Source organism: Macaca nemestrina, chromosome 2 (assembly GCF_043159975.1).
Source record: "Macaca nemestrina isolate mMacNem1 chromosome 2, mMacNem.hap1, whole genome shotgun sequence".
Lineage (NCBI taxonomy): Eukaryota > Metazoa > Chordata > Mammalia > Primates > Cercopithecidae > Macaca > Macaca nemestrina.
In genome coordinates this window covers 21,285,994-21,308,086 of record NC_092126.1, presented here as the reverse complement: position 1 = coordinate 21,308,086, position 22,093 = coordinate 21,285,994, and the positions used below count along the sequence as shown (strand labels likewise).

The 22,093-nt window shown below is 38.9% G+C and overlaps 1 long non-coding RNA gene across 2 annotated transcripts in view; it reads right to left on the bottom strand.

Annotated features, from left to right (window-relative positions):
• The window catches only part of LOC139361852 (uncharacterized), a 324,906-nt gene that overhangs the window by 88,446 nt on the left and 214,367 nt on the right, over positions 1 to 22,093 (bottom strand). The window contains exon 4 of one of the 2 annotated variants that reach the window (XR_011619615.1): positions 17,748 to 18,366. The exons of the other annotated variant lie outside the window; for it this stretch is intronic. This is a non-coding gene — a long non-coding RNA (uncharacterized lncRNA). Of the gene's footprint in view, positions 1 to 17,747; positions 18,367 to 22,093 lie in introns of those variants that run through there. 2 annotated transcript variants of the gene reach the window in all.

Sequence of the window (22,093 nt, the reverse complement as noted above, 5' to 3'; positions counted from 1 at the left end):
ATGGTGGTCTGCTAGCAGAATTCTCTTAAGGGAGATTGGCCTTTTTTCTATTCAGGCCTTTAACCAATTAGTTGAGACTTTACTCAAATCTTCTGTATTAGTCTATTTTGCATTGCTATGAAGGGATATATGAGACTTATAAAGAAAAGAGGTTTATTTGGCTCATGATTTTGCAGACTGTACAAGAAGCACAGTGCCAGCATCTACTTCTGGTGAGGCCTCAGGAAGTTTCCAATCATGGTGAAAGGTGAAGAGGGAGCAGATGTGTCACTCACAGAAAGCGAGTAAAAGAGAGGGGAGGAGGTGCCAGCATCTTTTAAACAATTAGTTCTTGTATGAACTAATCGATTGAGCACTCACTCATACCCATGAGGCAGGCAGCAAGCCGTTCATGAGGATCCACCCTCATGAAAATCTCATATAAAATCTCATATAAAAATACCTTCATAGATATATCTAGAATAATATTTGAGCAAATATCTGGGTACCATGGCCTAACCAAGTTGATAAATTAAGTTAACCATCTCAAAGTGCTTCTGTGAGATTCACCCAGAAGACTGCTGGTTTTGGGGGGCCTCAGAACCCCTTCCTTTTTTTTCTCTCCATAGCATAGGGGTCTGGAGTCTTGTATCTGACTCTACCACCTTAACAGAAGAGCCCAAGTTCTGTGGGGTTTGATGCTTATGTAATTTGAGTGGCCGTCTTTGAGAAATAATTAAAAGACATAAAGCAAAGTCCATTTTTCGTTTCAGACATTACTGATAAGAGCAGAAAAAGAAATAAACATTTTGTAGATCAGCTAGTCAGTTTCTTATGAAGGTAACCATTTCCTCTACCCTATGATAACAAAGCGATTCCCCTCCAAAATGAAAACATTTGTCTATAAAAAGACTGCACAGGAGTTTCATAGCTGCTTTATTCATAATAGATCCAAACTGATAATAACTCAAATGTCCATTAAAACATAAATGGACTAAAAATATTGATATATTCACACAATGAAATATTACCCAGAAATGAAAAATAGGAATTACCAATATATACAAGAACATGCCTAAGAATTACCAATATACACAAAAATGTGCCTAAGTATATATAAAAACATTATGCTGCACTAAATAAGCCAAATATAAGAGTACATGGTGTAGTATTTCATGTATATGAAGTTCTAAAACAGGCAAAACTATTCTATAATGTAAGCAGATAAATAGTTTCCCAGGGCTGGGGATAGAAGGTGACTTACTTCAAAAGGACACAAGGAAACTTTCTGGGATAATGGAAATTTCCCAGATCTTGACTTGAAAGGTGGTAACATTTGTAAAGTTTGTCAAACTCAAAATTCAACGTATGTAAAGTACTGAGTATGATGCCTAGTCCGTGGTAAATACTGAATATTGGTGCTTGGATGAACACCCCCACACCCATTTCAAATCTACTGTCTCCAGCCAATCTCCATCCTGAGCCCTCAACCAATATATTTAATATACCCACACAGTAGATAGCTCCACATGGAAGTCCACTAGACACTTATTCATCCTTCCAAAACATTGCTCCTTCTGTCATTTCTACTTTGTTGAATGACAACACAATCACAAAGTTACTCCAGATTAAAAAAAAGTTATTTAGGTAATAATTTTAGGTCACTGCCATTCATTTAAAATATAACACGAACCACAAATGTGAGCAACATAGGTAATGTAAAATTTTCTGGTAGCCACAGTAAAACAGTACAAAGAAACAGGTGGAATTAATTTTGATGACATATTTTGTTTAATGATATATCCAAAATGGTATCATTTCAAGGTGATCAAGATACAAAATCATTAATGAGATATTATACATTCCATTTTAATATTGTGTCTTCAAAATTAGGTGTGTATTTTACACTTACAGCATGTTTCAAATTGAATTAGCCATGTCTAAAGTGCTCATTAGCTACACATGACTAATGGCTACTATGCTGGACATCATGGCTCTAGACTCTACCAACTTGGTCCTCCCCACTACACATCCAATTGATCATCCATTTTCATAACTGCTATCTTTTTGTTGCCTTCACAGTCTCTTACCCTCTACCTTCACTGGTCAGTGAAGAGGGTTTTTTATCCTAAACTGATGCCTCTGTCTTCTAATTATTTTCCCTTTCTTCAAGCTCACTTGCTTCCAGTCTCTCAGGCTTCTACCAGTGGATCTCTTTCTGAGAGCACATTCAAGATCAAATGCTAAGGCCTTAGCTCATCACACAGGGTCCGTCATACATGGTCCCAGGTTATCCCCACAGTTATATCTCCTACTCTAACACATTCTTCTCATTGATCTTGAGGAACATTTGACATTCTTTCAACAAATATCTATTGAACAAAACAAAATCCTTGACCTTAGTGAGTTTTATTCTACCTGCATAGATATGCACATGCAGTTCCATTTCTTTGACATGACTGAGGGCTCTTTTCCCCTTTCCTTCAATGGTCAACTTCTGCAACAATTCCCTCTGACAGAATTTATTACCACCACCTCATTTATCAGGATACTTAGCCCTGTGTTCTTATAGCTCTCTCTTCATGGAACCATTAAAATGATCATTATATACTGTTCTGTGCTTGCTGGTTTCCTCATCTGTCTCCAGCACTTTACTGTATGTGTATATGGAGGGTAGAGGCAAGATTTTACTTAAGTTGCTGCCCCATCACCTGGCATAGGGCCTGAAACATCATGGGTCCTCAATAAATACTTTTTGAGCCCACGAATGAAACCAGACCAGAAACAGCAATGCTGAGTTTTATTTAGTTCATGTTTCATCAATAAAACTTAATTTCATATTTTAAAACGTGCAGTAAGTCATTTCCTCCCACTGTTTGGCAAAAAGGACATTTCCCAGGCCCATTTGAGAAGGTTACTGAAAAAAGTGTAGGAGAGCTTTTAACATGTTTTTAAAAACCATATCCCGCACAAAAGGCATCTCAAAAGAAGATTAAATAAGCATCTACCTAAGAAAATCTGACAATGGTCTATTTATGTGGGAGTATCCAAGGTTCCCAGGGATTCCAACCAAGAAAACTACCAGCTTGTGTCCTTGTCTCAATTTTGTCATTTGAATAAAAAGTTTTGCTTTTAAATTCATTCTGTAGCATGTTGCATAAACAGCAGAGTGAGCAGATGTGCTTTTCTTTTAGTCAACTGATTTATATAAAGTCTGATCCATTGAAAAAAAAATCATATGGGGCTTTCTTCACCTTATGAAAAGGTTTACCTACCATGTAGGTAGAGCTGCACAGCTGGTACGTGTACCTAATCTAGGCTTCTGAGCTGCCGAAGGAGATCCATCAGGATCTGGAGGAGCTGCAGGCCTGGCTCTGCTGCCATATGCCAACCAACAGGATAAGATAGCAGATCAGTAACAGCACGCATGACCTGCAACAACATCCAGTACCTTGCATTGATCTTGAGAGCATAATGACTACTGATTTGCTTCTATCTCCCAGATTGCATGCAAATATCTTTGTGGCCATCCCTAACGTGGAACTTTATAGGGAGAGACTTCTGGATGTTTCCACCTTTGCTATGTTGACACAGTAAATAGGTGCCAAAGTCTACACTCTTGATTTACTCAAGATTCTTCAGCTTGACAATGGTAGAAATCTATCTAAAAATGGTTTGATTTGGCTGAAGGGATTGAAAAGTCTATGGCATCAGTCCTCAGGCATGATTAGTTCCAGATGTTCAGACAATGTTGCCAGAAATCTGTACATCTTCTTGACACAGCAAAGGGAACAGTCAACAAAGTGAAAAGGCAACTTACAAAGTGGGAGAAAATATTTTAAAGCCATGTATTTGATTAAGGGCTAATCTCCATAATAGATAAGGAACTTCTACAGCTCACTAGTAAAAATACTAATAACCCATTTTAAAAATGGACTAAGGACTTGAATAAACATTTCTATTTATATGCCATAAAAGACATACAAGTGGCCAACAGATGTATGAAAAACAATGCTCAACATCACTAATCAACAGGGAAATGCAAATCAAATCCACAGTGAGATATTACCTCCTACCTGACATGATGGTTATTATCAACAAAAATAAGACCACAAGCATTGGCAAGGATGTGAAGAAATTTGAATCCTTGCACAGTGTTGGTGGGAATGTAAAATGATGCAGCTGCTGTGGAAAACATTATGGAGGTTCCTCAAAAAATTAAAAATAAAACTACTATATGATCCATCAATCATATATATGTCTATCAAAATAATTGAATTCATTATCTCAAAGAGACAGTAGCACTTGTATGTTCATTACAGCACTGTTCACAATAGCAAGATGTGGAAATAACCTAAATGTTCATTGACAGTAGGATGGATAAAGAAAATATGGTATTCAGTTGGTACAAAAGTAATTTGCGGTTTTTGCCATCACTTTTAATGTCAGAAACCGCAGTTATTTTTGCACCAAATGAGTATATTCATACCATGGGATACTATTGCGCCTGTCAAAAAAAAGGACATTTTTACATGGATGAAACTTAAGGACATTATGCTAAGTGAAATAAGTCACTCATGGAAAGACACATACTGCATTATTCTACCTATATGAGGTATCTAAAGCAGTCAAGTTTGCAGAATCAGAGAGTAGAATGGTGATTGCTGGGAGCTGGGGATAAGGGGAAATGGGACATTACTAATCAACTGACATAAAATTTCAGTCACTCAAGATAAATGAGCTCTAGAGATCTGCTGTGTGACATTGTAGCTATAGGCAACAATAACGTATTGTACACTTAATGTGTTAAGAGGGTAGGTCTCATGTTAAATGTTCTTAACACAATGAAAAGAAATCTGTATTTACTTATCTAAGTGTCTTGTTTTTCTCGTGGTTGATTTTATTCACAGATGAGTTTTCCCAATGTGGTGGCAAGAATTACCATCAGGAGCTCCCAGCTTGCATTCTACTGGCTTGGGGTCCCTTGAGGAACAAGAGTATTTCTGTTCTGTAGGGTTCTCTATGATTCTAGAAAGAGTTTTAAATAAGGCCTTGTATTGGTTTCCCAATGCTGCTGTAACAAATTACCACAAACTTAATGACTTAAAATAGACCAACTGTATTATCTTATAACTCTGGAAAAATTCAAAATGGGTCAGCAGAGCTACATTTCTTTTAAAAGCTCTAGGGGAAAATGTATTTCCTTGATTTCTTCAGCTTCTAAAGGCTGCCTGCATTTCCTCACTCATGGCTTCTTTTTCCATGTTCAAAGCCAGCAATACAGCATCTTCAAATCTCTCTTTTCTCTCTCTTCTCTCTCTCTCTCTCCCTGACACATTTCTATTTCTGTCATTACATCTAATTGTCTGTGTGATGGTTAATTTATAATACATGTCAACTTGACTAGGATTAGGCTATAAGTGCACAGGTGTGTGGTCAAATATTGTTCTTGTGAGGATGTTTTTGGATGAGATTAACATTTCAATCAGTAGACTGAATAAATCAGATTACCTTACCTAATGTGGGTGAACCTCACTCAATCAGTTGAAAGCTGAATAGAACAAAATGCTGACCCTCTCTCAAGTTTGAGGAAACTTTTCCTGCGTGACCACTTTGAGCTGGAACATTGGTGTTTTGTTTTGTTCTCCTTCAAAAACATTAGCTCTTCTTGAGTCTCTAACCTGTGGTTTCTGGTCTGAAACTTACACCACAGACTCTCTTGGTTCTCAGGCTTTCAGACTTGGACTGAAACAACACCATTGCCTTCCTGGGTTTCCAGCTAACTAACTGTAGATCTTAGGACTCCTTGGCCTTTATAACCATATAAGCCAATTCCTTATAACAAATATCTTCGTGTGTGTGCGTGTGTGTGTGTGTGTGTGTGTGTCCACGCACGTGCATGCATGAGCACACATTATATTGGCTTTGTTTCTCTGGAAAGCTCTGAGTAATACACTCTGACTCTAACTCTCTTGTCTCCCTCTTACAAAGACCCTCATGATTACATTGGGCCCACTCAGATATTCCAAGAAAATCTCCCCATATCAGGACATAATCATACCTGTAAAGTCCCTTTTGCCATGAAAGAAAACATATAGGTTTGGGGAATTAGGATGAGGTGGGCATCTTTGTGGCCATGATTCTGTCTACCACAGGTTCTCATTGGCCCACAGTGGACTATTTCTTCATTTCTGAACTAATCTCTTTAGCTTGGGGGATCTGGTGCTCTGATCAACTATTTCTGAGACATTTGATCATATCTTTATCGAAGCAGAGGAAGTAAGTAGCGCCAGCCACAATATGTGTACCAAAAGCAGTTGGGTCTCACATGCTCTTTCTGTATTAAAGGGATTTGGATGCTGGAAAGACAAAAATTAAAGGTATTCTCTACAACCCCAAATCCCAAGGTCTTTGAAAGCTCCTAGGACTGTTTTATGACAAAGTGCTGTGGAGTTGGAGTCAACCCAATTCTGCTTTAAACTGTAGTTTAACACCTCAGAGCTGTTTGACTTTGGATGAGTTACCAAATTTCTCTTAGCCTTAGATACTTTGTTTTTAAAAATAGGGATAAAAATATCTATAAAGCATGGCTGTCATGTTGACTAAAAAAAATCAAGTATGTAAAATTTCTAGAAAATGAGTGGCCCTTAGCTGCTATACAATAAATTAAAGGTTCTTTCTCCTTTCCATTTCTTTTCTGTGATAATCTGTATTTAAAACCCCACAAGGTGAATTTATCAAATCTAATTCTCAAGAGCTCTGTTAAACTGAAATCAGGATGATTTTCCATCTGACATGTAACATGCCCATTTGGAGATGTTCACTTCTAACCGACAGATTTGAGAAACCACAATTAAAATGTGAGGAGCTCATTCTTCATAAGTCTACCTGGCGAGAAGGGATCAAAGACAATGATTGGCACCAGTAGCTCCTAAAGAATTTAGGAGAACAGAGAATGAGAGGGAAATGACCTTCAGAAGCTGGGAGAAAGACTCTAGGCACTCTCCATGCAGGGTTTTCTGGGAGCGGATCACAGACTTCTATGATCTCTTTAAAGTCCCTTCTAATCCTACCAGGTCATTATTATCAATGTCTATTAGTTAAGGCCTAGAAATAAATAAACTGGTGCTCTTCTAAGAGGACTGGTGAAGTTAGTAAGCATGAGGAGGTTAATAAGCAAGTGTTCCTCAAACATATAATATGCTGCAAGGGTTAAACAATAACATTAAATAACTGTCTTGAAATCTTTGCTATTTTTCATCAATACTTACACATAAATTAAAACATCAGAGAAGGTTAAAGAGTCCGTCCACAGTACAAAGTTTGTTGGGTATGTTGGTAGAAAATGTGGGGAAGGAAAGGAATGTGTGGTAAACATATGGAGGTTGGGACTGAACAGTGTTTATTTTTGGACTTTTAAAGAGCTGGCAGAGCAAATTACTGAGCTGTGATTGACCAATTTTGGCAAGTCATCAAGGACAGGGTGTACACGTATTTAAATAAAATTCAAGTATACACACAGGCCTCATTTTCCTGATCCCATGTGATCTGAAAAGCTGATCAAGGTCAGGATGGTGGGTATGTGATTAGGAGACAGGCTTGGAACTCGGAGGTATGGCAACCTCTGGGGATCATATGGTATAAGAGAAGGAACCCTGACATATAAGTCAGGATCCTAGTAAGTCTCGGCTCAAACACCGTTTGACATTGAAAGACAAACTTCTCTCTCTGATTTTATCTTCTCATCTGAGAATCCAGGTAGTGCAGATTAAACAATCCATTCAAACACAAGCATCCTGTAATTCTGAGAAGAAAATGGTCTGTAAGGGACTATCTCCTCATCCTCTGTCACCCAAATTAAATGTTCTCTCCTTAGTACTTGGAATGCTTCTGCCAAACTCCCATAGAAACTGTGCCTTCTACAAAGGTATCAATCATATTTCACCTTGTATTAGAGCAATTTTGCATTTCTCCAACAAAACTAGCTTTTCCTTCAGGACAGGGGTCCTGGCTGATACATGTTTGAACTCCAACCCCTAATATAAGGCCCAGCCTATAATAGAGGTCTAGTAAGCATTGCAGAGAACTGAGCGGAACTTTTCCTGTTGTCCTAGGATTGGCAACAAGGCCCCAAAGCTGGAGACAAAGAGACTAAGTACTAAACATTCTGCTACCCCTTATCAAAAATGGGTACCAATTCTCCTTCAGACAATATGCGTAGAAGGCTGTGAAAAACAAAGGAAAAGATGGGGAAAAACAATCATTAAAGTCAGGAATTGGCCTACTGGGGAGTTGGGTGGACGCTCCTTTCACCATGAAGCAAAGTGATAGGGGCCGGGAGAGGCAACGGAGAGTGATGTGTGGAGAATGGAGAACTTTGAGTGATTAAGCACAAGAACTTGAGAGTCAGACTCTCTGGGTTAGAATCTCATTTCCAGCAGTTATTTACTCTCTCTGCAATGTAGTTCTCTGTGTAACAGAGATAGTAATAATGTCTACCTCATAAGTTGTTGTGAAATTGAATTAATTATTATATATGAAATGCTTAGAATAAGGCCTGGAACATTGTAAACAAACATACAATACAAAACATTTCTATTATATATATAAATGTATATTTTAAATAAAATAAATAGTTTTATTGTTATTTCATTATTAAATATAATTTTACTATAAAAATGAAAAGAATAAAATAAAATTATTCAGTACCTTCTGAGTCCAAAAGATATCATCTGGGTTTACATCCTGGTCACTGACTAAATTTGTGCTCACAGCCAACATATTTGCCAGAGGAACATTACTGCATGTGGCTAACCACTGATCCTCTCTACCAGTGGCAAAGAAAAGAGAGTGTATTACATAGAACCCAGGTGGTGATGTCCTGGAGCAGATAAGGTAGCACAGTGACTTTGGAGAGAGATGGAACATGGATTCTGATTCTTGTTCTGGTGCATATTATCCATGCAACTGTGGGCCAGTTCTCAACTTACTGGGCCTCCATTTCTTCGAATTAAAAATGAGACAATGATACCTTCCTTTTACTATGATAGTGAAGCTTAAAAGGAGAAAATGCACACGAAGTACTGAATACAGTGCCTAGAACATCAAAAACCCTTAATAAGGGTTAGTTTTTATTTTTACTTCTATATTAGGAAGTAATGGAAAATAGATAAGAGCAGAAAACAAACTTTGGATCAAGGAAGAGAGTGCCAGTTAGGAGAAAATTGGGCAATAAGCTTCCGTTACATTTTCTGCAGCACTGCACTGACGATTTCGTTCTGGATCTGACACAAACATAGAACGCTGTGCAATAGGACAGTCCTTTGTGGCCAGGTGGGAGTACATGGCAAAGCCCCTTTAGAAGAGGACAGAATTCAGCACAAGAGTGAAAATGGTGGGAGCAGCTGAGAATGAGAGAGAAGGCACACTTGGACACTCTGCAGCCAAAATCTCAAACTCATTCCTGTGAGACTGTGCTGCAAGCATCTCCAAAAAATTGTCAGTCTGTTTTCCTGTCCTCTTTCTCTGTGTTGCTACAAATGTGAGGTTTGAAATTTTTTAAAAGATACTCATTACCCTTTGCAAGAGAGCTTTGGGAGGCATAAAAACACCAGTAATGAAAACCACAACAACCGCATAAGCTGGATGCCATAAAAAGTGCTCCAAAGCCTAGCAAACATAGCTGGCAGGATGTGGGCTGCATCTTCTTGAGGTCTGCTCTGACTGGGCTCTGTGGTGATGAGCAGCCCAGAACAAAAGTCACGACATTATTGGCCTCCAGAATAAGTGAGGAAACACCAGCTAGGAGCTCCCGGGATTCTGATGCCCCTGCAAACTCTTAGGCACAACCCTGTTCCAAATGGTCCTAACTTCTATTCAGTGCCCTACCATTCACTGAGTGCTCACAGTAGCCCATTGTGTCCCCAGTTTTCAAATATATTGAAGAACACTTCCACTTTGTGGATAAAGCTCCACAGCTATGAACTTGCCCGATGACACATATTATCTAAATATGGATCTAAGACTGCAGCCCAGACCTCTGATCCAAATTCAGTTCTGTTCTCTAGCTGTAAATGAGTGGAGGATGCTGTAGGGAGGAGTGGGGGAGGGGGATAGGGAAGCAGGGGAAGGCCTGGGCGGGCCTGAGGCTCAGGTCTTTTATGGTGGAATGACCTATGAGAACCTTTGTTTCTTCCCATTTAAAAGGACCCCCTCAGTTTTATTCTGGAAGACCTGCCATTGTCTTTAAGGATTCTTCAAGTCAATTTCCTTTGCTTGTTTTTAACTCAGTTTTATCTTCCAGAAAACAGTGTATAATCTCACTGGAAGAGCAGAGAAGGAATCAGAAAATGCCAGGAAAGCCATTAGAAAACTTTATGCTATTAAAATGGTGGTATGTATGGAAATGCTCTCATAAACAGCAACTTCTTACATAGAGTTTTCCCCTCTCTATTAATTATTATTATTATCAGCTTAGCACATGGAGTTCTAGCATGCATTAGAATTACCTGGAAGACTTTTCAGCCCATAGATACAGATTGCTGAGGCCTGCCCCAGAAATCTACATGATTCAGGTGATGATTTGCATTCCTCTAATTAGGATTTCATGTTGCTATTAGGCCACACTTTGAAAGGCCACTGTCCTAGCAGAAAGGTGTGCCTTGCTCATGCATGAATCGCAATCTCTCCCTTCTCTTGAGCCCTCACCTTCAAATCTATTTAACCCATGGGTTGGATGTTATAGGAGAAAACACTTTGGGTAGTTTTTCAGCATACAAATCTCTCATCACCATGAATGGTTCCAAATTACGCAGTGCTGAGTTCCTACTGGAAATTTTCTGTGCTGTGTAATGTGATTTGTGGTTATAGTTGATTGACCTATAGGTAAATGACTCATCCATGCAGGGAAGATAAAACTGGGACTAGGACCTCTTCCACTGGAAATATTCCAAGCCTTTTTCACAGCTCTCAGGATAAAGGGCAAAATCTTTAGTGGGCATATTAGCCAGGGTAAGCTAAGGCTGAAACAGCCCCGACATATCAGTGGTTTAATCTAATAAAGGTTTAGCTTCATTTCCAATCCAAACAAGTTGGCAGAGAATGGCTCTGTTCCGTGCAGTCATTCAGGGATTATGTACCTTCTAATTTGAGGCTCCACCACTCTTTAGAGTTTTGTTAATGAGTAGCAGATAAAATAAGAAAGAGTGGGGTTCCAGTAGGAGGTTTAAGGCCTAGAGGTGATCCTTATTAATTTCCACCCATATTTCATTAGCCAGAACCTACTCAGATGGCTGCCCCTCACTGCAAATCTGGCTGTAGGCCCAGGAGGAAAAGGTAGGGGTTTGGTTAACAGAAATGTTTCTCTTACATGCAGCTTTTAAGGCCTTCTGTGATCTAGTCACTACACAAATCCATTCTGTTCCAACTTCAGGGCATATGCTTCTCATTCATGTAAAATATTCTTTATCCCATTGTTGCTTTGTAAACTTCTAATTAGGCTTCCAATTGTAACACTCAATTGTAACTTCCAATTATAACTAGGAAGGTAACTAGGGACAGGTTGTTCTAATATGCATATTTTAATAAAATAATTTGCCTATCCTTGAAATACAAATAGTTTTAATTATGCTGATATTTGTGTGATTACTTCATTAATTCTACATTCTCTATCCAGTCTACATTCCTCATGGGGCTGTAAATCCCATGAGAATAGAGGCTATTTCAGTTATGTTCATCGGATCCCTATTGCCTATCACTGTATTGAGCAAATAGTAGGCATTCAATGAATATTTGCTTAATGAATGGAAGGGAGGAGGGAAGGAAGGAAGGAAGGAAGGAAGGAAGGAAGGAAGGAAGGAAGGAAGGAAAGCGGGAGGGAGAGAGGGAAGGGAAGGAAGGAAGAAAGCAAGGAAGGAAGGAAGGAAGTAGGGAAGGAAGGAAGGAAAGAGGGAGGGAGAGAGGGAAGGGAAGGAAAGGGAAGGGAAAGGAAGGGAAGGGGAGGGGAGGGGAGGGAAGGCAAAGGAGAGGAGGAAGAGAAGGAAGGGAAGGAAGGAAAGGGGAGGAAAAGAAGGAAGGAATGAAAGAAGGAAGGAAGGAAGGAAGGAAGGAAGGAAGGAAGGAAGGAAGGAAGGAAGGAAGGAAGGAAGGAAGGAAGGTAGGTTAGTAGAGCTGTTTTTTGTTATGGTTACATTCTGGAAAGAAGTTTCTGTTTTCCATGCTGTTGAGATTACTTTTTTTCATTACTCTTGTATAGTCAACCCTTCCTTCTATTCTTTGAGCCCCCCAAAGTTTTTCTGATAAATCCCCCCTTGAAGCTTAAACAGAGCCAGTTTATGTTGCTTCCTAACAAAATAATTCCAAGTCAGTGTTTTTTAAACTTGAGTATATTTGAATACCTGGAGATCTGGCTAAGATGCAGATTCTGATTCAGGAGGTCTCGGAGTTGGCATGGGATCTGAGGCTATGTATTTTTAACAAGAGCTCAGGTTATTTTGATGCTGCTTCTTCATGGACTACATTTTTTAGGGGTGAAATCTGGCTTGGATACTATAACCCAACTGGATGATCATTCAAAGAATTTGTTCTGGAGTACCATTGCCCTTCAGCTCATGGAGGAAGGAGTGAATTCTCTTTACCTACCATGCTTCTACACTAACAGCTGATTCACTCCATTTGATTTCAAGTCTTTATCCTCTAGCTGCCCTCAAGGCACCCATAGCACCCACGTTGATTGTTGAGTTTGACTTCCTGCCTCCTGACCTAATGCTAATTTTAAATCTCACATCACTTGGCCAGTTCACTGGAATGTCTGAATATTTACTACCAGCATTTAATTGCACCAAACAATGAATTAACTATCAAAATGCCAAGTCTAGCAGACACAGCCTATTTTTGTAAATGGCATTTTCACTACTGTTGCTTTAAAGGGCTCAGCAGCTGTCATCCTTTGGGCACCGGCTGGCCTGTTGTTTTGAAAACTATCACCTCCTCTCAAGATTCTACATAATCTACAGCTCATTCATACTTCCCTCTAAAGAAATAGTTACAATACTTTAGTTTTTTATAGTTCTTCCTATCTCACAAAACCTATTGATATATGTCATTTCATTCTATCATCACATCCTTTAAAACTAATTCTGCATCATCATCTATGGAGATGGCACCTCCAAGGACTGTGTATTGTATCACAAGTATGCATCATTGCTTTGCAGCACCAGGAACCACAGATTTACATGTGAGCCTTGTGTCGAGATGGCAATTTTCTGAAAAGCTCTATGGACCAAGCAGCACCATGTGAGTCTCTGTCTAACAGTGTGTAACATGAAAGAACAAACATGTCTTTACCTGCTACAATGGAAGTCCAGACAGCAGGTGATTCTAAAGAGAGGCAATGTCCACCTCCCCCCAGGGAGGCGTATCAGATGAAAAAAGAAGTATGTTAGTGTGTAAAACCATTTTTCAAAAGGATTTGGCTATTTGATTATTTTTCAGTCATTTAAGTAACTTTGATAAAAGGTGAGATATTATGTGTATCCATTTATTAAGGACAGCTTAAACTTTGTCAGGTTGTCAGCCACATCAATACGAGTGCTCTCGGGCCTACTGTGGCAATGACAGATTTCAAATAAAGTGACTGGCAATGCCGACTTATGGGGAGCACATGGGAGCCCTCCCCAGAAGGGTTTGAGCAAAAGGAGCAAGAAGCAGGGGAATTGAATGTCACTGCTATTTTCCCCTTTGGCAGCCACAGGCTGGGAAGTTCTGGGTAAGTAGAAAGTGTGGTCCATATTTTTAAGACATGCCAGTGAAAGTTACATAATTTTCACATAAGCTAATTATTAGTTTTAGGAAAAATGTAGATATTGAAACTTTGTGATGGTTGTTCATGTTTGATAGTGACATGTCAAGCTCTGCACTGATATACAGTATGTAATTTCTCATAAGAACCCCTCCAAATTGAATACTGTTAGCTGCAACTTAAAGATGGAAAAACAAAGGCTTAGAAAGATCAGCAATTTTCCCTGGGTTACGCAGACTACAACCAAACTCAAGCCTGGCTAACTTGACTCCAAAGCCTGCTAATACCTATTCACCAAAGCTAATTCCTACTTTGGTGATTTTTTTGGATCTGCTGTGTAAACCATAGTGACCATGGTGTTGACACCACAAACTGGGTTAAAGAGAGAAGAGAGCTCATTGCACCAGTATTATCTTCACTGCTTGTCCATGCTGAAATTATCCAGAACCTCCACTGCATATATGCACAGTGTTTCCATAATATGCCATTAAGAAGTTCAGAATTAAATATCCCACTAAGTTTCTTTTGTTCTGTGGAGAAATCTGAGTCTTTACTGGTCTGCTGAAGTGATCCCAAAGGGCTCTGGTATCAGCCATCTACCTCTCCATCAGGTAACCAACTTTTTGCATCTGAATCAGATTTTGAGATTATTATAAGTAGAAAGAAAACTCCTTCCCCGACCTTCCAAATAAGAACATAGATTCCACTCATATAAACATGCACCTTTGCTTGGAGCCTTCTACCTTTCACACTGAAGAGAGATAGAAATATGTTGTAGCTTCTTAATTGAAAAGAAAAATTCTGTTTCCTTTTAAACCCTCTGTCCCTCCTTTGCCTTGTTCTTTACAGATTCTTGGTTACGATGGCCCTTATAGGGCATTCTTTTTGGCTCAAGATTACTCAGGGGATACCCTCAGGGTCTACCATAGAGTTAAGAAACTCTTTGTTCAGAAAGAAATTCCACAGGAATTGTTTACTATTCCCCATGCATATTTAATCCCTGCAAAGAGATGAAAGACATATGCAAAATAATCATATAAGTTAAATATTTATAAGTGCATTATCAGGTTCTTACTGTAGGCAAGGGAAAATAGGTTTGGCTATAAAATGTTCCCAGTCAGGAAAAATTATGTAAGAGAAACAAAAAGTGTGGGGATATGCTTGAAAGTCTTATAGGGACCCTCTGGACTATATCATCAAAAGAACAAGAAGCAAGAGGGAAGAGGTGCAAATGTGATTACTCTAGTATCTCTTTTAGTTCTGGTCAACTTGTCAATACAGTGTAGGAGAACATGTTTCAGGATCAAGGGCTCTGAATACAGTTTTAGTGTCCTAGAGGGCTAGATAACTGTGAAATATTCAATCGCATGGTGGTTTTGTGTATCTAATTACAGGAAGGGATTTTTTTTTTAACCTCTTTACTTGGCAGCTTAAAATCTTCTAGGACTCAAACCCTTAGCCACATTCCACTTCAGCGTCAATTTCTAGTGTTTTAAAAATGAATATGTCAATGAATACTGATGTTCTTATAAGAAACCACCCAGGGGCCAGCAAAACCCTGACGAGAAAAATTTGCTTTGAAATGTGCCAAACATTCAGAATATTATTTACCATGGGATTTGCTGAGACTGTTGACAAATCCCGGAAGATGCTGTGTGGAACGTTTTCAAGAAAATGGTTACATCTCACCATCTAGAGTTTTCCAGAGGGACCCAGACGCAGAGCCTAATGCAAATGAGCTCACATTATCCTTGAAGGAGGAGAAAAACTGTTGGGCTGCGGATTAAGCTACTGAGTGCTTCATCCACTCCAGCCTTTGTTGAAATCTTGTCCGTAGAGTAAGCAGAAACAGCACTCCCCACCCGATAGTCACAAAGGAAGAGCATGTCAGGAAGGTGGTGGTGATGGGGAACTGCCTCCTGGATACTGGATCTCACAAAAATAAGAGACTCTGGTGTTTTATTGATACCAGTGGGATTCTAGAACTGTGTTCATGGCTTTGGGATTGTAAGAAAGGGAAAGCACTAGTATGGAAGTGGGTATTTCCAATCACTAATCCCAGCTGTGCTGTGTATCTACTATATGACTTTGAACAACTCATTCTTCCTCTTTTGGGGTCTTAGCTTTATCATTTGTAAAATAAGTAAAAAATTCCAACTTGACCAATGTAATAACCCCTAGTTGTGTGTGAATTAAATTAAAATTTACTTTATCAGTCACACTACTCAAATTTCAATACCATGTGTAGCTAGTGGCTACCATATTGACAGCACAGATTATAAACCATTTCCATCATCACAGAAAGTTCTGTTGAATAATGTTGGTAGAGAAGATGTATTTGGTCTTTTCTAACTCCAAAATTCTGAAACCATGCCCACACCATCTGGGCTAGCCAGGATTATACAGCATGGACTCCTGGCCCTAGAACAGTAGCCTTTGTCTGCTAAACAGATAATAAGTGTGGCATTTGTAACAGAGTGGGGAGATGTTGGCTGGGATTGGTATTCACCCACCAAACAGATGCAACAAGAAACACAATGGAAAACCCCACTAAAGAGGAATGAGGGAGGGAAAGCTGGCTGGCCAGATGGCATGCCTGGGTTCCCATTCCCAAACCTCACACTTGGTCAAACCTCTGAAAGAGACAGAAATACCAGACCCAGTCCTCAGAGAATAAGGCCTTTTATTGTTTATTCTTTCACAATCAGCTGACTCAGGATAATTTACAATTTAGAACTTGGTTAATGCCATAAGAGCTGAACTCCAAAAATAACCCACCTCCAGAAAAGTTAGTATCATGGGCTCACCTTTCCAACAAGCCCATGGGGAAAATGTAACTCTGTTACCCCCTGTGTCTGAAAACATGGAACTCACAAAACCAAATCAAGGTACCTTGTTTGCTTAGCTCCTATTCTATCCTTTGATACGGCTGACTTTTGGTTGCTATTGTGGTTGTTCAGTTTTAATTTTTTATTCAAAGAGAGCTCTGATCATGGAAGAGGGACACTGTTGGCAGGAGATGAGGATCCAGGCCAAATGGAAATAAATCCTGCACATTATTCATTCTAATCACTTACAACTAAATCTACAGCTGACTCATTTAATCATGGGTTCAGGGTCTATGGAAAACCCAGTACAGAACTCTCCCCCTAAAGGTTATATCCTATATTCAAACTACGCCAGCCCTTTCTCTAAAAAAAAAAAAAAAAAAAAAAACAGACTGATAACAAACATTTATCTAGCACTAGGTATGAAACTGACATGCTTCCAAAGGCTTTAGATGTATTTAGTAATTTAACCCTCCCAGTAAACTTATGAAGGAGAGACAAAACTGTTTCTATTTTAGAGTGCGAAACTGAGGCACAAAAAGTTTCAATGCTTTGCACAAGATCACACAGCTGGGACATGATAGAAACAGATTCTGCACTTAGGAATTCTAATTTTAGAATGTCCATGAGGCACCATGTTTCTATACAGCCATTCTAAATCAATTAAAATGTTATTTGAAAACCAGAGTGTGAATAGCATTCTATGTAAAATGTACGGTTTCAAAGTTGGCACATAATAGAAAAGATGACAGAAAAAGCAGAGTGGCTGTGACAGGAGCTGGGATGAGTTTGGCTGGTCCTGTTGAAAACAAATTAGAGACCACATCGGTCATGCAAATCAAAACCCAAAACACATTCTTACAACAGAGGCTCTTAGCCAAGACAGCATTAACTAACTGAACTTTTTCTTTTCCTTCTTTACTCTGAAAGGGCAAGAAACAGTTGAATAGTCCAAAGGAAGAACGTATACAGACTATGGGCACATAGAAAAAGAGGTCTAGATAAGCAAGAAGTTGTTAGTATGAATATGAAGCATGAGAGGAGCTCAATTTAGAATGGGTTTAAACTTAGGTTTAAGTTTAAGATGGTTTACTCTATCAAGAAGTGCAGTGAGGAAAAAGTCACTTCTTCCTAGGCGTGATGCCTGTAATTCAGCGAGCTGCCATTGCATGGTTAGAAAATTTGCTACAATAGTAGTCAGTATTAAACTGCTCCCAAACACAGATATCAAAGAAAGCCAAAAGGTTAGTGCAGTCACAGTGTAACTACAATTTCTCAATAAAATAACCCTGTCCTGGTGAGGCACGTTGGCTCATGCCTGTAATCTCAACACTTTGGAAGGCTAAGGTGTTTGAGATCAACCTGATCAACATAGTGACACCTCTAAAAAAAAAAAAAAAAACAAAAATTTTTTTTAATCAGCTGAGACTGTGGCACACACCTGTGGTCCCAGCTACTCAGGAGGCTGAGGCGAAAGGATTGCTTGAGCCCAGGAGTTTGAGGCTACAGTGAGCTACAATCATGCCACTGCACTCCAGCTTGGGTGACAGAATGAGACTGTTGAAAAAATAATAAAATAACCCTCTCCTATGAAGCAGTCATAGAAGATAATTTAATGCTTTTGTGAAGACAATGGATATGATAAGCACGAACTTAAAAACTTAGTTTATCCGAGGGCTATGTGGGAGCCTCTCTCATACTCACTTTGTATTGATTGATTGCCACTTTATCTTTGGTGGTAAACATTCTTGTATTTGTTTCCTAGAAACAGAGATTCCAGGAAGATTTTACTGACATGGCTAGTACTTTCATCTGCAACATTTACTTTCTCACACACACACACACACACACACACACACACACACACCCCTCAAGGTGAGTTCCAGCAGCAAGGTCATAAGCATTAGGCTTTCTACTTTTCAGGTCTCTGCTACATCTGTTCTTGTCCTTTTGCACCTTTACTGACAACTTCCATTCCCTAAATGATGAACTCCTCTCTGCAGGCAGAGGATTTACATTTTAGATCCAGCCATTACTAAGTTCCTATCTGGTTTTGGTCACTTGATAGCTTTGTTAATATAGAAAATGGATAATTTTCTCATCGCCTGTGAGCTTTATTTTCCTCATCTGTAAAATAAAACTGGTGGTTCCTACTTCACGGCGTTATTAGATGCAGATAAAATTTCTGGTCTATCATAAATGTTTAAATGATCAGTTTATTTCATCTATTTCTTCCTTTCTTAGTTCCAGGGACTGGACAATGATGGATATTAATAAGTATTGATTAAATGTACGTATGAATGAAAAAAAAAATTAGGAAGTGTTTTCTGTGGGTAACAATGGTTCTGAGCTTAACACGGTAAAAATACCCTCTGAGTACACTAGCTAAATAAATTCTGGTCTTTTACTTTCCTAAGTACCTTTCTCTGTCTTTTTACAAAGTATAAACCTGAATCTTTTGTTCATGTCATTAAAATAAGACGTCTGACTCTAGAGATACGTGGAATCAAACAATTTCATAAGCTGTGTAGTACTTATAGTTAGAGGAATAATAAACGAAAATTCAGAATGGAGCCATGCAGTTGAATCGAATCAAACGGTAAGGCAGAGTGAGTTGTAAAGTTCCTTGAATAGACAGAAGAATAAGATACTGATAGAGCTCATGCTCAGGATTGTGGGCAGTCTGCCCTGTTTAAGTTTTAGAGTCCCTGTCACAGTGACCATTAAAAAGCATGCAAATAAATTTTAAACAAGACTGTATCTCTATTTCTTCTGTAACTTTAACTAGTTAAGAAGATAACCTCAAAACCATCCAGATAATATAATTGTCTTATTAGCAAATAAGAATCTTTTATTCTTGAGAAAAGTTGGAAATAAATGTAGACATGTTTAAGAAAATTATGGTACTAATGTTTTATATTAAGTACATGCTTGATATTTTAAGAATTTGTAACATCAAAAAGAATTTTGCCTTTGAGAGTAACATATCAGCTTTATGATTCCATTGTGAAATGTATAACTGAGTAATTGATTTGGACGTGATTTGAGGTTGAAATACACACACACACACACACACACACACACACACATATATATTCATTGTGGAACTGCTTAATACAAATTTAAAATTTAAATAAGTTTCATAAGTTTATAGATTTGAAAGAGTAATTTAGGTGCTCTAAAAGTTTTATTTGCTTGTTAGTTATTTGAAATTCTTAAAAAGAAAATTGTATGTTTTAATGCGCTAAGTTTATAAGGTGAGCTTAAAATACGGGAGTTTAAAACTTAAAGCTGAGCTAGGCTCAGTGGTTCACGCCTGTAATCCCAACACTATGGGAGGCTGACGCAGCCGAAACACTTGAGGTCAGGAGTTTGAGACCAGCCTGGCCACAATGGTGAAACCCCATCTCCACTAAAAATACAACAAATTAGCCAGGCGTGGTGGTGGGCACCTGTAATCCCAGCTACTCAGGAGACTGAGGCAGGAGAATGCCATGAACCCAGGAGGTAGAGCTTGCAGTGAGCCAAGATCACACGACTGCACTCCAGTCTGGGCAACAGTGCAAGACTCCGTCTCAAAAAAAAAAAAAATTACCTGGGCATGGTGGCAGGCCCCTGTAATCCCAGCTACTCTGGAGGCTGAGGCACAAGAACTGTTTGAACCTGGGAGGCTGAGGTTGCAGTGAGTCGAGATCGTGCCACTGCACTCCAGCCTGGGCGAGAGAGCAAGACTCAGTCTCAAAAAAATAGGCCAGGCACAGTGGCTCACGCCTGTAATCCCAGCACTTTGGGAGGCCAAGGTGGGTGGATCACCTGAGATCAGGACTTCGAAATCAGCCTGGCCAACACGGTGAAACCCCATCTCTACTAAAAATACAAAAATTAGCCAGGCGTGGTGGTGGGCGCCTGTAATCCCAGCTACTCGGGAGGTTGAGGCAGGAGAATCCCTTGAACCTGGGAGAATGGGGTTGCAGCGAGCCAAGATCACACCATTGCACTCCAGCCTAAGTGACAAGAGCAAAACTCCGTCTCAAAAATAAAATAAAACTTAAAGCTTTAAATTGGACAGCATATTAGTTGAAGTTCCTTTAAAACTGAGGGACATTTTTGTTAATTTTATAAGTACAAGAAGAGATTTGTAAGTATAACTTAAAATAAGAAAAAATAGATTGTTGTATTGACTTAAATAAACCAAATATTCATATTTAAAATTAAACAACATGCGGATAATATTTTCTGTTAATTAATGTTTTACTGGGAAACCCCAAATCTTATCTTCACAGCTCACCATACCTGATATATATATTTTGGTTAATCTCTTAGACTAGACTAAGAATTTGAATGGCAGCTACTAGAGGGGCCAGACTAAGGGGTTCTAAGCCATCACAGAAATGAATTAGAAAAATGATTCCCGGTAACATAGGTGTCCACAAGGAACTCTATCCATAATGGACAAAAACTGTCAGTGTAGTTTCCTCCCTCAGAACCATGTGATGCCCCTCAGAGAGGGACTAAAGGAAGATAAGGAAGGAGAAAAGAAGAAAGGGGGAAGAAAAGGAAAAGAGCAACATAAAGCAACAACAACAGAAAAAGAAAACAAACAGAAACAAAACAAAACCCACCAACGCTGAACTGGAATTCGCCAGTTGGGTAAGTTGAGCAGAAACCAAAGCATGAATAAGAATGCCATTCCAGCAAGACTGAAGGTTGATCCTAGGAGCTAAATGTGGAGCCATTTCATATGCATTGCAAAAAAAGAGAACAGTAATTACAGAAAAGCAGCAAGCATGTAATCTACATAAAAGTATTTGGGAGCTATTTTGTTTCTTTACACATGCCAGTTGCTTCTGTTTATTGTAAGTTGACAATGACCACCTGTAATCTGTTGTGACTGCCAAAATGTGGTCACATAAAGGTAATTCCAAATAAATTACAGCATTGTATTATATTAATACATTTAAATAAATGTCTTATTTTGACTATATAGAATGGAGTATACACTTTATGAATAGACACTTAGCTTCTCTCTAACAAATGTTAAACCAAAAAATAAACAACATTGGTTTGAATGGTGTGCTGATTTATGGCCTACTGGGTTGCACACATTGGTAAGGAAACTGAGGGTAGCTGTAATTCTACAGACTTAACCTATACTTGGGTCAAATTTCCATAGCCTTGTGGAGCACTAGCAATTTTCAATACACATTCTTACTTAAATGGTATGCTTTGATTTATAAATCTAATGGAAAGAAACTGAAACGCGTTTCCAATCCCAGAGTCTGTTATCTAAATTGTAGGAGGAGAGCCAATAGGCATACTGAGAACCCCATGGGACTTGCTACCATGGCATCCCCAGGGTCATGGTTAGCGCCATTTCTGTGTTACAACTGAATGATTCAATGGTATGATTTCTGCAGGTATATCAAAATGAATCTTATGGCTTATTAAAACTGAATCATTAAGGAATAAGTACAGTTGCAAATAACAG